Below are 13,615 nucleotides of genomic sequence, written 5' to 3' on the forward strand. Positions count from 1 at the left end.
GCCCAGCTAATTTTGTATTTTTTAGTAGAGACGCGGTTTCTCCATGTTGGTCAGCCTGGTCTCGAACTCCTAACCTCAGGTGATCCACCCGCCTTGGCCTCCCAAAGTGCTGGGATTACAGGTGTGAGCCACCACGCCTGGGCTAACATCACTGACTTTTGAATCCTCACAATTTAAATCTGACAAAACAAAGAGAACTATTTTTTAAAATTGTGTTTTATGTTCATTGACAATTAAGTAGAAGTCATTTTTTTTAGTTATGTATCTATGATTATCACCAATCTTCATGTACAAAACAGTTTCTATCTCTGGACCTCATTATATAATAAGAGGAAGATAACATTGTTCTAAATATAGGTATAAAGAACACTTACAACTTGTGATTGATTAAGCTATCATGAAAATATTTTACTACTGTGTGAACTTATGAAGGCTGAATTAAAAAGAATTCATTAGTAATGTATTTCTTCATGATTATATGGCAAATATTTTCTGTGGTGAGTGTGCGCCCAAAATAAATGACAAAAAAAGAAGGATAAATAACCATGGAAAATAGCAAATCTCTGTTAATATAGACTCTGAAGAAAAGGATATGCTAAATCATAGCCTGACATATCTAACTTGTGTTCTCTGTTATTTAAGTAAACAATTGCCTCTAGCAGATGCATATAAAGATAAAATTACAGCTTATAAATACTCATTTCTCTTTTACAAAATGAATGGAGAGGCATATCAAGATCAGTGATGAATAAATAGACAAATTTAGAGGCTACTTATTTGAATTAATCTGTAAGTCACTAAATTCATTTTTATATGATACATAATTTTATAGGGTACCTAGTCTGAAAATTCACTTGCTCATATATTTTTCATTAAAATAGCTAAGTCATAAAATAAGTGCAGAGAGAAAAAATATATCTGTTTGTCATACATACCTGCCAGAAAAAAAGAAACTATATGAAATTAAAATAATCAGTCCAAATATAAAAAAGCTAACAAGTAACACTAGAGAAAACTTTAACCCATTACAAACTGTTTAATTTGAAGAAGGTATTTATTTAAATAACTTTTTTTGAAGACAGAAGTGTCCTTCTGCATTCAACTTTGTTGATCATGGAAGTCCATCACAGGAAGGGCAGGGGCAGAAAAAATTTGATCAAAATCTTTTACATAATATTTTAAGGTATATATTTTCACTTATTAAGAAAATAGATTTTTAACACTTTAGAAGCATTATAGATTTATATACATAGAAAATATTACAAATGTGTTTTTTCAACTCTTATTTTAAATTAAGGAGTACATGTGCAGAATGTGGAGGTTTGTTACATAGGTAAGCAAGTGCCATGGTAGTTTGCTGCATAGATCATCCCGTCACCTAGGTATTAAGCCTAGCATCCATTGGTTATTCTTCCTGATGCTCTCCCTCTGCTCCCGACCCCCAGCAGGCTCCAGTGTGTGTTGTTCCCTGCCATGTGTCCATGTGTTCTCATCAATCAGCTCCCATTTATGAGTGAGAATATGTGGTGTTTGGCTTTCTGTTCCTGCGTTAGTTTTCTGAAGATAACGACTTCCAACTCCTTTTATGTCCCTGCAAAGGACAAGGTCTCGTTCCTTTTTATGGCTGCATAGTACTCCATGGTGTATATGTATCACATTTTCTTTATCCACTCTATCATTAATGGGCACTTAGGTTTATTCCCTGTCTTTGCTATTATGAATAGGGTTGCAATTATTTATATTATTTTAGGTATATACCCAGTAACGGGATTGGTGGGTCAAATGGTGTTTCTGGTTCTAGGTCTTTGAGGAATTGCTATGCTGTCTTCCACAATGACTGAACTAATTTACATTCCCACCAACAGTGTGAAAGCATTTCTATTTCTCCCAGCCTTACCAGCATCTGTTGTTTCTTGACTTTTTAATAATCACTATTCTGACTGGCATGAGATGGTAGCTCATTGTGGTTTGATTTGCATTTGTCTAATGATCAGTGATGTTGAGCTTTTTTTCATATATTTGTTGGCCACATGTATGTCTTCTTTTGAGAAGTGTCTGTTTTTGTCCTTTGCCCACTTTTTAATGGGGTTGTTTGTTTTTTTCTTGTAAATTTGCTTAAGTTCCTTACAGACTCTGGATATTAGACCTTTGTCAGATGAGTAGGTTGCAAACATTTTCTCCCATTCTGTAGGTTGTGTGTTCACTCTGATGATAGTTCCTTTTGCTGTGCAGAAGCTCTTTAGGTTAATTAGATCCCATTTGTCAATTTTGGTTTTTGTGGCAATTGCTTTTGGCATTTTATTCATGAAATCTTTGCCCATGCCTATGTTTTGAATGGTATTTCTAGATTTTCTTCTAGTGTATTTATAGTTTTGGGTTTTATATTTAAGTCTTTAATCTATCTTGAGTTAATTTTTGTATATGGTGTAAGGAAGGGATCCAATTTCAATTTTCTGTGTATGGCCAGCCAGTTATCCCAGCACCACTTATTAAAAAGGAATCCTAATCCTTTCCCTATTGCTAATGTCAGGTTTGTCAAAGATCACATGGTTGTAGGTGTGCAGTCTTATTTCTGAGTTCTCTATTATTTTCCATTGGTCTATATGTCTGTTCTTGTGCTAGTACCATGCTGTTGGTTACTGTAGTCTTGCAGTATAGTTTGAAGTCGGTTAGCATGATGCTTCCAGTTTTGTTCTTTTTTTTAGGATTCTCTTGACTATTCAGGCTCTATTTTGGTTCCATATAATTTTAAGGTAGTTTTTTTTCTAATTCTGTGAAGAATGTCAATGGTAGTTTAATGAGAATAGCATTGAATCTGTACATTACTTTGGGCAGCATGGCCATTTTCACAATATTGATTCTTCCTATGCAGGAGCATGGACTGTTTTGTCCATTTGTTGTTTCCTCACTGATTTCTTTGAGCAGTGGTCTGTCACTTCTCTTGTTAGCTATAGTCCTAGGTATTTTATTCTCTTTGTAGCAATTGTGAATGGGATTTCATTCATGATTTGGCTCTCTGTTTGCCTATTGTTGGTGTATAAGAATGCTAGCAATTTTGCACAATGATTTTGTATCCTGAGACTTTGCTGAAGTTGCTTATCATCTCAAGAAGCTTTTGGGCTGAGACAGTGGGGTTTTCTAGATATAAGATCATATCATCTGCACACAAAGATAATTTGACTTCCTCTCTTCCAACTTGAATACCCTTTATTTCTTTCTCTTTCCTGATTGCCCTGGCTAGAATGGGCCATACTCTGTTGAATAGGAATGGTGAGAGAGGGCATCCTTATCATGTGCCAGTTTTCAAGGGGAATGCTTCCAGGTTTTGCCCATTTGGTATGATATTGGCTGTGGGTTTGGCATATGTAGCTCTTATTATTTGAGGTATGTTCCTTCAATACCCAGTTTATTGAGAGGTTTTTAACATGAAGGATGTTGAACTGTATTGAAGGCCTTTTCTGCATCTATTGAGATAATCACGTATTTTTTTCTTTAGTTCTGTTAATGTGATGAATCACATTTATTGATTTGCGAATGTTGAACCAATCACCACTGACCCCACAGAAACACAAACAACCATCAGAGAATACTATAAACACCTCTATGCACATGAGCTAGAAAGTCTAGAAGCAATTCCTGGACACATACACCCTCCCAAGACCGAACCAGGAAGAAATTGGATCCCTAAACAGACCAATAATGAGTTCTGAAATTGAGGCAGTAATAAATAGTCTACCAACCAAAAAAGCCCAGGACCAGATGGATTCACAGCTGAATTCTACCACAGGAATGAAGAGCTGATACCATTCTTTTGGAAACTATTTCAAAAAAATAAAAAGGGGGACTCATTCTATGAGACCAGCATCATCCTGATACCAAAACCTGGCAGAGACACAACAGGAAAAGAAAATTCAGGCAATATCCTTGATGAACATTGATGCAAAAATCTTCAATACAATATTGGCAAACTGAATTCAACAACACATAAAACACCTTATCCACCTCAATGAAATTAGCAACAAATGTATTTTACAGAATTATCTATAGATAATTCTATAAAAGTTTCTTTAGAAACTTCAGTATATCAAACTTGTATATGCTCACGTCAGCTCATACAGTAAATGAAAACCACTATATTGTATTGTAAACACTTTATAATTCATCTTTTTTATATTTTAAGTGGGCATCTCAGGCCAAATGAATATGGTTAATTGAACTGGCTAAGTTAAATCTGTTGCATTTTTTTATTGAAAATTTCTGCAGATAATAGATTCACATGAGAGAGGCACTGTGTGCTCTACCCAGTTTTCCCTTTGGGAACGTTGTGTGAACTATAGAATCACAACCAGGATACTGACATTGATATAATTCCCCAATCTCACTTAGATTTTGCCAGTTTTACAAGTACTCATCTATGCACACGTGTGTGTGTGTGTGTGTGTGCTTCTAATCAATTTTATCTCATGTATAGGTTCATGGAGTTGCCACTTGACTCAAGATACTGAATACAGTCATGTGCTGCGTAACTTTTCAGTCAATGACAGGCTGCATATACAACAGTCGTCCCGTCACATTGTAATACCATAGTTTTACTGTACCTTTTCTATATTTAGCTATGTTTAGATACACAAATACTTAACATTGTGTTACAGTTGTGCTACAGTTGCCCACAGGATTCAGTAGAGTCACATGCTGTACAGGTGTGTAACCTGGGAGCAATGGGTCATACCATATAGTCTAGGTGCCCAGTAGGCTGCATCTAGGTTTGTATAAGTGCACTCTATGATATTTGCACAATAACAAAGTCACATAAGCATGCATTTCTCAGAATGTAGCTCTGCCATTAAGCCATGCATGAGTACAGTTTCATCTCCACAAAGCTCCCTCATGTTGCCCTTTTATATTCACATCCAACCCCTTCACGGTTCTCCTCCAGATCCCACCCTGACCTCCATCCCTAAGCCCTAGCAAATGTGAAACTATTCTCTATTTATAGAATTATTTCAACAATGTTCTACAAATACAATAACACATTATGCAGTCTTTTGGGATTAGCTTTTTTTTTTCACTCAGCATAATTCCCTAGAGATTCCTCTGAGTTATTTTGTGTATCAAGAGTTTTCTCTTCTTATCGCTGGGTACTATTCCATGGTAAGCATGTGCCACAATTGGTTTAACCATCCACAGGCTAAAGGACATACTGGTTGTTTCTAGTTTTGGCTATTACAGTAAAGATGCTGTAAACATTTTTGAGAAGGTTTCTGAGTGAAAATAAGATTTTATTTCTCTGGGATAAATGGCCAAGAGTGCAATTTCTGGTTCATATTATAATTGCATGGTTAGTTTTATTACAGGCTGCCAACCTGTTTTCCAGAGTGTCTGTGCCATTTTACATTACCCGCCAGCAATGTATGAGGATCCAGATCTCCACGGCCTCACCAGCATTTGATGTTAACACCTGTTTGTTCTTATTTTAGCCATTCTGATAGGTGCATGATGATACTTCCCTAAGAGCTCTTTATGAGAGATTCTTTTTGTCATATGTATTGAGGTGAAATTCACATGACATAAAAAGAACCGGCCGGGTGCAGTGGCTCATGCTGGTAATCCCAACAATTTGAGAGGCCGAGGTGGGTGGATAACCTGAGGTCAGGAGTTTGAAGCCAGCCTGGCAAACATGGCAAAACCCTGTCTCTACTAAAAATACAAAAATTAGCAGGGCATGGTGGCGGGCACTTGTAATCCCAGCTACTTGGAAGGCTGAGGCAGGAGAATCGCTTGAACCCGGGAGGCAGAGGTTGCCATAAGCCGAGATCCCGCCACAGCACTCCAGACTTGGGCGACAGAGTGAGACCCCATCTAGGAAAAAAAAAAAAAAAAAAAAAAAAAGTAACCATTTAAAAGTTAACAATTCAGTAGCATTTAGTACATTCAAGTGTTGTGCAATAAGGAATACTAGTTTAAAAAAACATTGCCATCATTCCAAATAAAAGTCCTTACAGTTTACTGCTTACAGTTCCTTTCAATTTTTAGTTGGGTTTAATTTGATTTTAGTTTGCTGGTTCTGATTGGATTTTTTGTTTTTTTCATTGTTGAATTTGAAATTCTTCATATAGTCCAGATACTAGTTCTTTGTCAGGTATTGAGTCGGCAGTATTTGCTCCCAGTGTGCCTTTTATCTTTTCATCCTTTTCACAAAGTCTTTCACAGAACAAAAATTTTTACATTTAATGAGGTCCAGTTTACTTACATTTCCTTTTATGTATCATGCTTTTGGTATCAAGTCTAAAAATTCTTTGCCTGGCCTTAGATCTCAAAGATGTTTTTCCTGTGTTCTTTTTTTCCCCTAGAAATGTCATAGTTTATGTTTTACATCTAAGTCCATGATCCATTTTGAATTAATTTTTGTACAAGCTATGAGGATTAGGTTGATGTTCAATTTTTCACCAATGAATGTCCAATTGCTTGGCATTATTTGTTGAATAGGCTGTCTTTACTTCCTTGAAGTGCTTTTGTACTTTTGTCAACAATCAGCTGAACATACTCGTGCTGGTCAATTTCTAGGTTCTCCATTGTGTTTTATTGATCTATATGTCTATCTCTCCACCAGTACTACACTATCTTGACTACTGTAGCTTTTGAGGAGTAAGACTTAAAATCAGAGTAATGCCTCCCCCTTCATTTTTCTTGGAATGATTATTATAGCTCAAGGTCATTGTGATTATTTTAGGGCCTATACCTTTCTATATAAATTTTAGAAAAAGCATATCTATTTCTACAAAATCCTTGCTGAAATTTTGATGGGAATAACATTAAAACTGTAAATCAATTTGGGAGATGATGGACATCTTTATTATGAGACTTCCAATCCTTGAGCACTGTAATTCTTGCTATTATTTAGATCTTTTAAAAATTCCTTTCTTCAGTGTTCTGTAGTTTTCAGCATATCAATTCCATACATGTTTTTGTTTGTTTTATAGACACTCACTCTGTTGTCAAGGCTGGAGTACAGTGACATGATCATAGCTCACTGCAGCCTCAAACTCTTGGGTTCAAGCAGTCTTCCCACTTCAGCCTCCCAAGTAACTGGGACCACACGTATGTGCATCACACCCTGCCAATTGAAAAAAAAAATTAATCTTTTGTAGAGACAAGGCCCCCTTTGTTGCCCAGGCTGGTCTTGAACTCCTAGCTTCAAGCAGTCCTCCCATCTCAGCCTCCCAAAGTGCTGAGATTACAGGCACTACTGCACCTGGCCCTATACATATTTTAAGTGTACACTTAACATATTTAATTTTCTTTGGGTGACTAAAATGATACTGGCACTAGTCATTGTTAGTATAAAGAAATAAGATTTTTTTTGTGTTGATCTTTCATCCCAAGACTCTTCTGAACTTGCTTCTAATTCATTTATTAGTTCTGTGAATGGTTTTTATAGACTTTTCAGGTTTTTCAAATGTAAACAATCTTGTCATTTTCAAAGAGAAACAGCTTAATTTATTTTCTTTCCTATTTGTCTTTTACTTATTTTACTTGCCTGACTGCTTTGGCTAGAATACTTAACACTATTTTGAATAAAAGTGGCGACAGAAGACATTTTTACTTTGTTCGATATCTTAGGGGAAACGTATCCAGTCTTCCAACATTATATGTGACATTAGCTGTAGGTTTTTTCTAGATGTTCTTTGTGGAGTTGAGGTAATTCTTTATTCTTATTTTGATGGAAGCTTTTTATCATTGGTGAATGTTAGATTTTATTAAATACCTTTTTGTTTACAATTGCTATGATCATATGATTTTTTTTCTCTACCTCATTATATGGTGCTTCATATAAATTGATTTTCAAATATTGAACCAGGTTTCCAAACCTGGAATGAATCCCATTTGGTTATGGTGCGTAATTATTTCTATCCATTGTTAGATTTGGCTTGCTAAATTTGGTTGACAATTTCTGTGGCTAAATTCATGACAGATATTGACATATATTATATATATGCATATATATATACCCACGTATATATATACATATATGTGTATATATATGTATATATATACCCACGTATATATATACATATGTGTATATATATGCATATATATACACACGTATATATATACATATATGTGTGTATATATGCATATATACACACGTATATATACACATGTGTATATATGTACATACGTGTGTGCATATATATGTATATATGTGTATATATATGCATATATATTTTATATATTATATGTGTTATATATGTTTCTCGGTATTGTATTTGTTAGATTTAGGTGCCATAATACTGGCATCATAAAATGAATAGAAAAGTGTTTTCTCCTCTTCTATTTTCTTTATAATTAGTATTATATTTTCTTTAAATATTAATAGAACTTTCTGATAAATTTACCTGGGCCCAGAGATTTTTTTTCAAAGTCTTTAATTATAATTTCAATGGCATTAATGATTGTATAACTATTTAAGTATTTTATGTTGACTAGGTTTTGAGCTTGTTGTTTTCCAGAAATTAGTCCATTTCTTTGAAGTTGTGGAATTTATGAACATAAAGCTGTTCGTAGTATTTCCGTATTATCCTTTATCATGCCTACAGTGTGTTTTCTTATGGGAGAAGGGAGCCTCAGTCCGTGAAAACATTTCCTGGCTTAGCACCTAAGGGGTGATCCTCCCTGATTGTTTGGGATGGAGCGAACTTTCTGAGTTGGGCACCTTTGCAGCAGGATCCCCTTATTCATGCCACCTCCTCAGCCCCTTCCCATTCTGCTCCATAGTCTCTGGGCTGAGCAGGTGGGTCTCAGGCCTGAAGATCAAAGAGGCATCCTGGGCCGGGACACTTGTTGTGACTAGGTCCCATGCCGGTCCCTCACCCACCTCTGCTCAGGTGCTCCACCTCAGCATCTCTTGGCATGGAGGGGAGCATCATGCATATGGGGATGGAGAATATGGACTTTCCTGGTCACTTGGTGTTAGCAAATCTTCTGATTGATCTCCCTCTCCAGTGGTACCTGGCTCACCTGTTGTCAGGACTCCTGTTTGGTATCCAGAAGAAGAATGAGCCTACCTCAGCTAACTTCTGCTGCTGGATTAGGGGTCTAGGTCATCTTCTGTTGGGTATGAGGACATAAAATGCCCAGCCCATGCTGTTCCTTTAGGCCTGGGGCTCCAGACCAACTACCTCCTTCTTACTACCTTTCTGAGCTGCTCCGTGTTTACTTCTTGAGTCATTTCCAGCGTTAAAATTGTGCTTATCAGGGATGAATGAGGAAAAGCATGCCTATGCCATTGTGTCTGTTCCAGAAGTCTGTATTTGATCGTTAAAAGATCAAATTCTTTTGTTTCACTTGTAAAATTGAAATAAACAGTAATCTGACTAGACTGCCTAGCACACACACACACACATAAAAAGACCATAATCATTTTTTATTTTTATTCAGCAAAATTCAAGCACAAATATTAAAACTTTCAACAATGCACTGTCTACTTAGATTTTGACCTGGAATGTTTTAAAACCTTATAACTTTAAAATAATTTAAAGGACTTAGAAGTGTATCAAATATTTATTTCCCTTTATCCATTACATAAATCCAGGTATATACTAGGTCAAAGATGCATCTTTCATATTTCTCAACCATTGTGAATAATTAATATGTGCAATTAACACCTTATCATTGCTTCTTTCTAGACCACACAACTGACATATGTGCTCTGTGTGTGTGTATATATACATATGTATGTATAAATGATATATACATCTGTGTGCATAAATATATAAACAGGCAAGTATATAGGAAAAATATGTAAAAACATATGTATATATGTGTGTGTGTATATATGTGTATATACACACACACATTTTCTTTTAGCATTTTTTCTATTTTTTGACTCAAATTGTGTTGGTCCCTATGGGATTCATCTTTGCTAGAAATACTATTTCTCTTACTTTTTCTTTTTGTGTACATCAATATCATTAAATGAAATGTTTAATTAGTGTTAACAACTGTTCTTTTAATGAACATTATCTAATTTAATATTCACAGTAAGCCTATAAGGACAATGGCACTGCGATTCCCATTTCAAAGAAAAAGGCACCCCAATTTAGAGAGGTTATTTTAATTGTCCAAGCTCAAATAGTATTGGAGTGCCAGGATTCAAGACAAGTTGATCCTACTGCAGAGTCTCTGTGACGCTACAGTAGACTGAGTTGCAGAATTTCTGTTTGCAGACTCATCTTGAGTAGCAGTTGTTTATTTCATTGCTGCTTACTTTCTTCTTCCTTCCTCTTTGCTTTCGTTCTTCTCCATTTCGCAGATTGATAGTTGCTTCCATTTACCCGCCCTGATCTAAAGCTAGTGCCATAGTAACAAACAAATTTCTCTTCTAAAAAATCTAAAGTTGTTCCTTATCTATCCCTTCCTGGAAGATGACAAGAACCTTTTCATGATTTGTGTTGAACAATCACCCGCCTCACCTCTCATGTTATTCTTTATAAGTGCTCCAACTTTTTAAATGACAAAAGCTATTATTTAATAGTCAAAAGTTAATTAAATTATCTAATATGTTCTCTATATTTGTGAGAACATATTTCTTCTGCCAGCCACTCTACATCTTTTGAAGCATATTTTGTACTTTGTTTTTCAAAGGTGGTCTGTATTTAATGGAGGAACATTCTTGCCTACTTTCTCTTTTATCTCTGCTTCTCCATAATTCCTTCACTGTTGATGTTTTTTGGCGGGGGGAGAAGAGTATTTTCTGGAACTCCTATTAGACTTCCTTAGAGCTTTTCAATCATTATCATATTTTTTGGTCCTAAACACCCTGATCACATCTTCCTTTACTAATCTTTCCTCCACTTACTCTGGCTTTCTGCTGTTCCAAAAATACATGATGTGTATTCCCACCAATTCTTAAATGAAAAACATTTCTCAAAATATACCCTTGGCTCAATATCTCTCTCCTTTTGATACTGACCTACCTTGACCTATTTTTTTTTTCTTTTGAGGCTTTCTGACTAATTTCCTCACTTTTTTTATACTCCACATGTACTTTTTTCATTTATTTCTGTTTTTGTTACATTATTTCTTGCCTTGTATAACACATTATTTCATTGTTACCCGTTATTTTAAACATACTTATTTCAAATTCATTTAAAACTGATCTGCCACTTCTTAAAAATCTTGAATGATTTCATTTTCTAATTGTTGATTTTTTTTTTTGTTGGGGGAGGTGTCTTTAACATTAGCCTTCTTATTTGTTTTTAATTTTTGGTTTGCAGGCTTATGTTAAATTAAATTCTCTCTCTGCTCAGCCCTGCAAGTATTAGAGTCTAGGATTTTTTCATTTGTCTTTAACTAAATATACAGGGCCCCATTTCATAATCGCAGTCCTATGTTAGCAGGTTGGGGCTTTAGTTACTCCTCTTCTGGGGCTCAGTTGGAGTAGGGCACATTATTCTGCAGGATGAATATGACTCATTGGCTCTGCCTCCCTTTGCTTTCAAACCATGTTGCATTTTGAGTGTATTTTTATAGAAAAATTTTTAAATTTTTTAATATTATTTTAACCCATAATCTGTTGACTTGGTAACACCATGGAGGATGGTATCAAGCATGACATCATCACGTTATCTTGGCCTAAAATTTATTTGATTAATATTTTCATTTAATGCCAGCCATGAGTCAGGGTCACTCTCCCAGGCACTGAACTATACAAATTTGCAGATTTCAGAGCATTCGAGAAGGAAGAAAAATAATGAACAAATAATAAGTGCTATGAATTATGAATAAAACAGGACATAGAGAATGAGAATGGAATGCTGTTTTTAATAGAGTGGTAAAAAGAGAACTCATAATAGCAAGACATTTGAGTGCAGATGTGACTCAACCTGAGTAATAAGCTAAGTGGTATCTGAGAAAAGGTATTTGCAAAAAGAAAATAGCAAACGCAAAGGCCCTGTTCAAGGAACAGCAAGGAGGCAGTCCCTTCGTCATTCTAGATACCTCATTTAATTAATGTAGCTTCATTTGACACTAACAACTTTTTTTTTCTCTTTCTTTAAATTACGGGTAATAATCATACAAACCTGACAAAGCTGATATGATAGCATTGTTATGAAGACTAAATGAATCAATGATTTTAAGTTCTTTTAAAAATCATGACATAGCAAGTAGAATAAACATGTTTGCTTAAAAAACTAAAACCAGTTTAGTACCTGATCCAGTATTATAAGTGATAATGCTTTATATTTAATTTAGAAGATCTATATTATTTGGAAATAAAAGTTCTGCTGTTTTGCTTTTTACTGCTTGGTTTGGTTCTGAGGATAGTGTTAAATTTAGAAACATGGCACAAATTATTAGTTATAGCCCAGATTATTTAAATAAACAACAAAAATAATTTATAGAATATTTCCATTGTTTTTTCCTTATCTATAACGTAATCTAAGAACTATGGCAATGTCTATAGAGTGAGTGCAAAACTAGTTATTTATTTATTACGATGGGTTATTTTATTGTGTGTGAAATATCTTTTCATTTCTCACACACGAATCTTTGCCCTTTTACTAAAGTCAGGCACAGTGAATATATCTAAATTGGTACCTTAAGTATTTGTGGATAAGTTAAAGAACTTTCATTTATCTGTTCTCAGAACACGTCACTAACAATGACATCAGCAAAGCAGAGGTGTCTTTGAGAAAGACAGTCTGCAGGTTCCCATGGTGGAGCCAGGTAAGGCTGTAATACTCACCAGCTGGTGACCTTGCCCATCTTCAATTTCTTCAGTTTTATAAGAAAACTGTTGATAGCCTGGAACTCCTGGGTGCAAACAATCCTCCTACCTCATCCTTCCGAGTAGCTGGGGCCACAGGTGGGAGCAACCACCAAGTCCAACTAATTTTTTTTTCTTTTTGTAGAGATGGGATTTCACCATCTTTCCCAGGCTGCTCTCCATCTCCTGGGCTCAAGTGATCATATAGCCTCAACCTCCTAAAGTGCTGAGATTATAGGAATAAGCCACCATGCATGGCTCATATCTGAGTTTCCTTCCAAGTCTCAGTAGAAAACATCCAGGAGAAAAGGTTTACCAAACCCATTTAATTAGGTTATAAAATAAAAATAAATTTTGCATATCTAAAATTATGAATATGAACCCTATAATTTTATAACTGATAATTATTACAAGTTATTAAATTCTTTAATAATTACATGTTTTATGGTAGCAAATATGTTCTAAAATTAATTCTAGAACAAGGATTATATTTGGTTATCAGAATAAAAGATAGGTTTTATTCTCATAAAAAAGATCAAAAAAAGAATCTGTTTTATTCTCACAAAACAGATAAAAAAAAAATCTGTTTTTGAGTTTAGCCTAAGAAATCTTAAACTGCAAGGGCTTATGAGGAAAAAAAATGAATCTGTGGTAAAACAAAAAACTGGTCACATAATTTATGTAGGTCATGATAAACCCTGAATAAAAAGCAACATAGATGATAATAATTCATAAAATATTTAACAATTGAATTGGGGATTGTTTTGCTTCGTGTTTCTTATTTATAAATTCATGTGCATGTGATTGAACAGGCACATTTTTCTGACCTAAAATCTGAAGGTGCGT

At 35.0% G+C, this 13,615-nt stretch overlaps 1 protein-coding gene across 1 annotated transcript in view; it reads left to right on the forward strand.

Moving 5' to 3' along the window:
* Positions 1 to 13,615, forward strand: part of TENM3 (teneurin transmembrane protein 3) — a 2,735,422-nt gene that overhangs the window by 261,842 nt on the left and 2,459,965 nt on the right. The window lies entirely within an intron of this gene.

This window comes from Pan paniscus, chromosome 3 (assembly GCF_029289425.2).
Source record: "Pan paniscus chromosome 3, NHGRI_mPanPan1-v2.0_pri, whole genome shotgun sequence".
Lineage (NCBI taxonomy): Eukaryota > Metazoa > Chordata > Mammalia > Primates > Hominidae > Pan > Pan paniscus.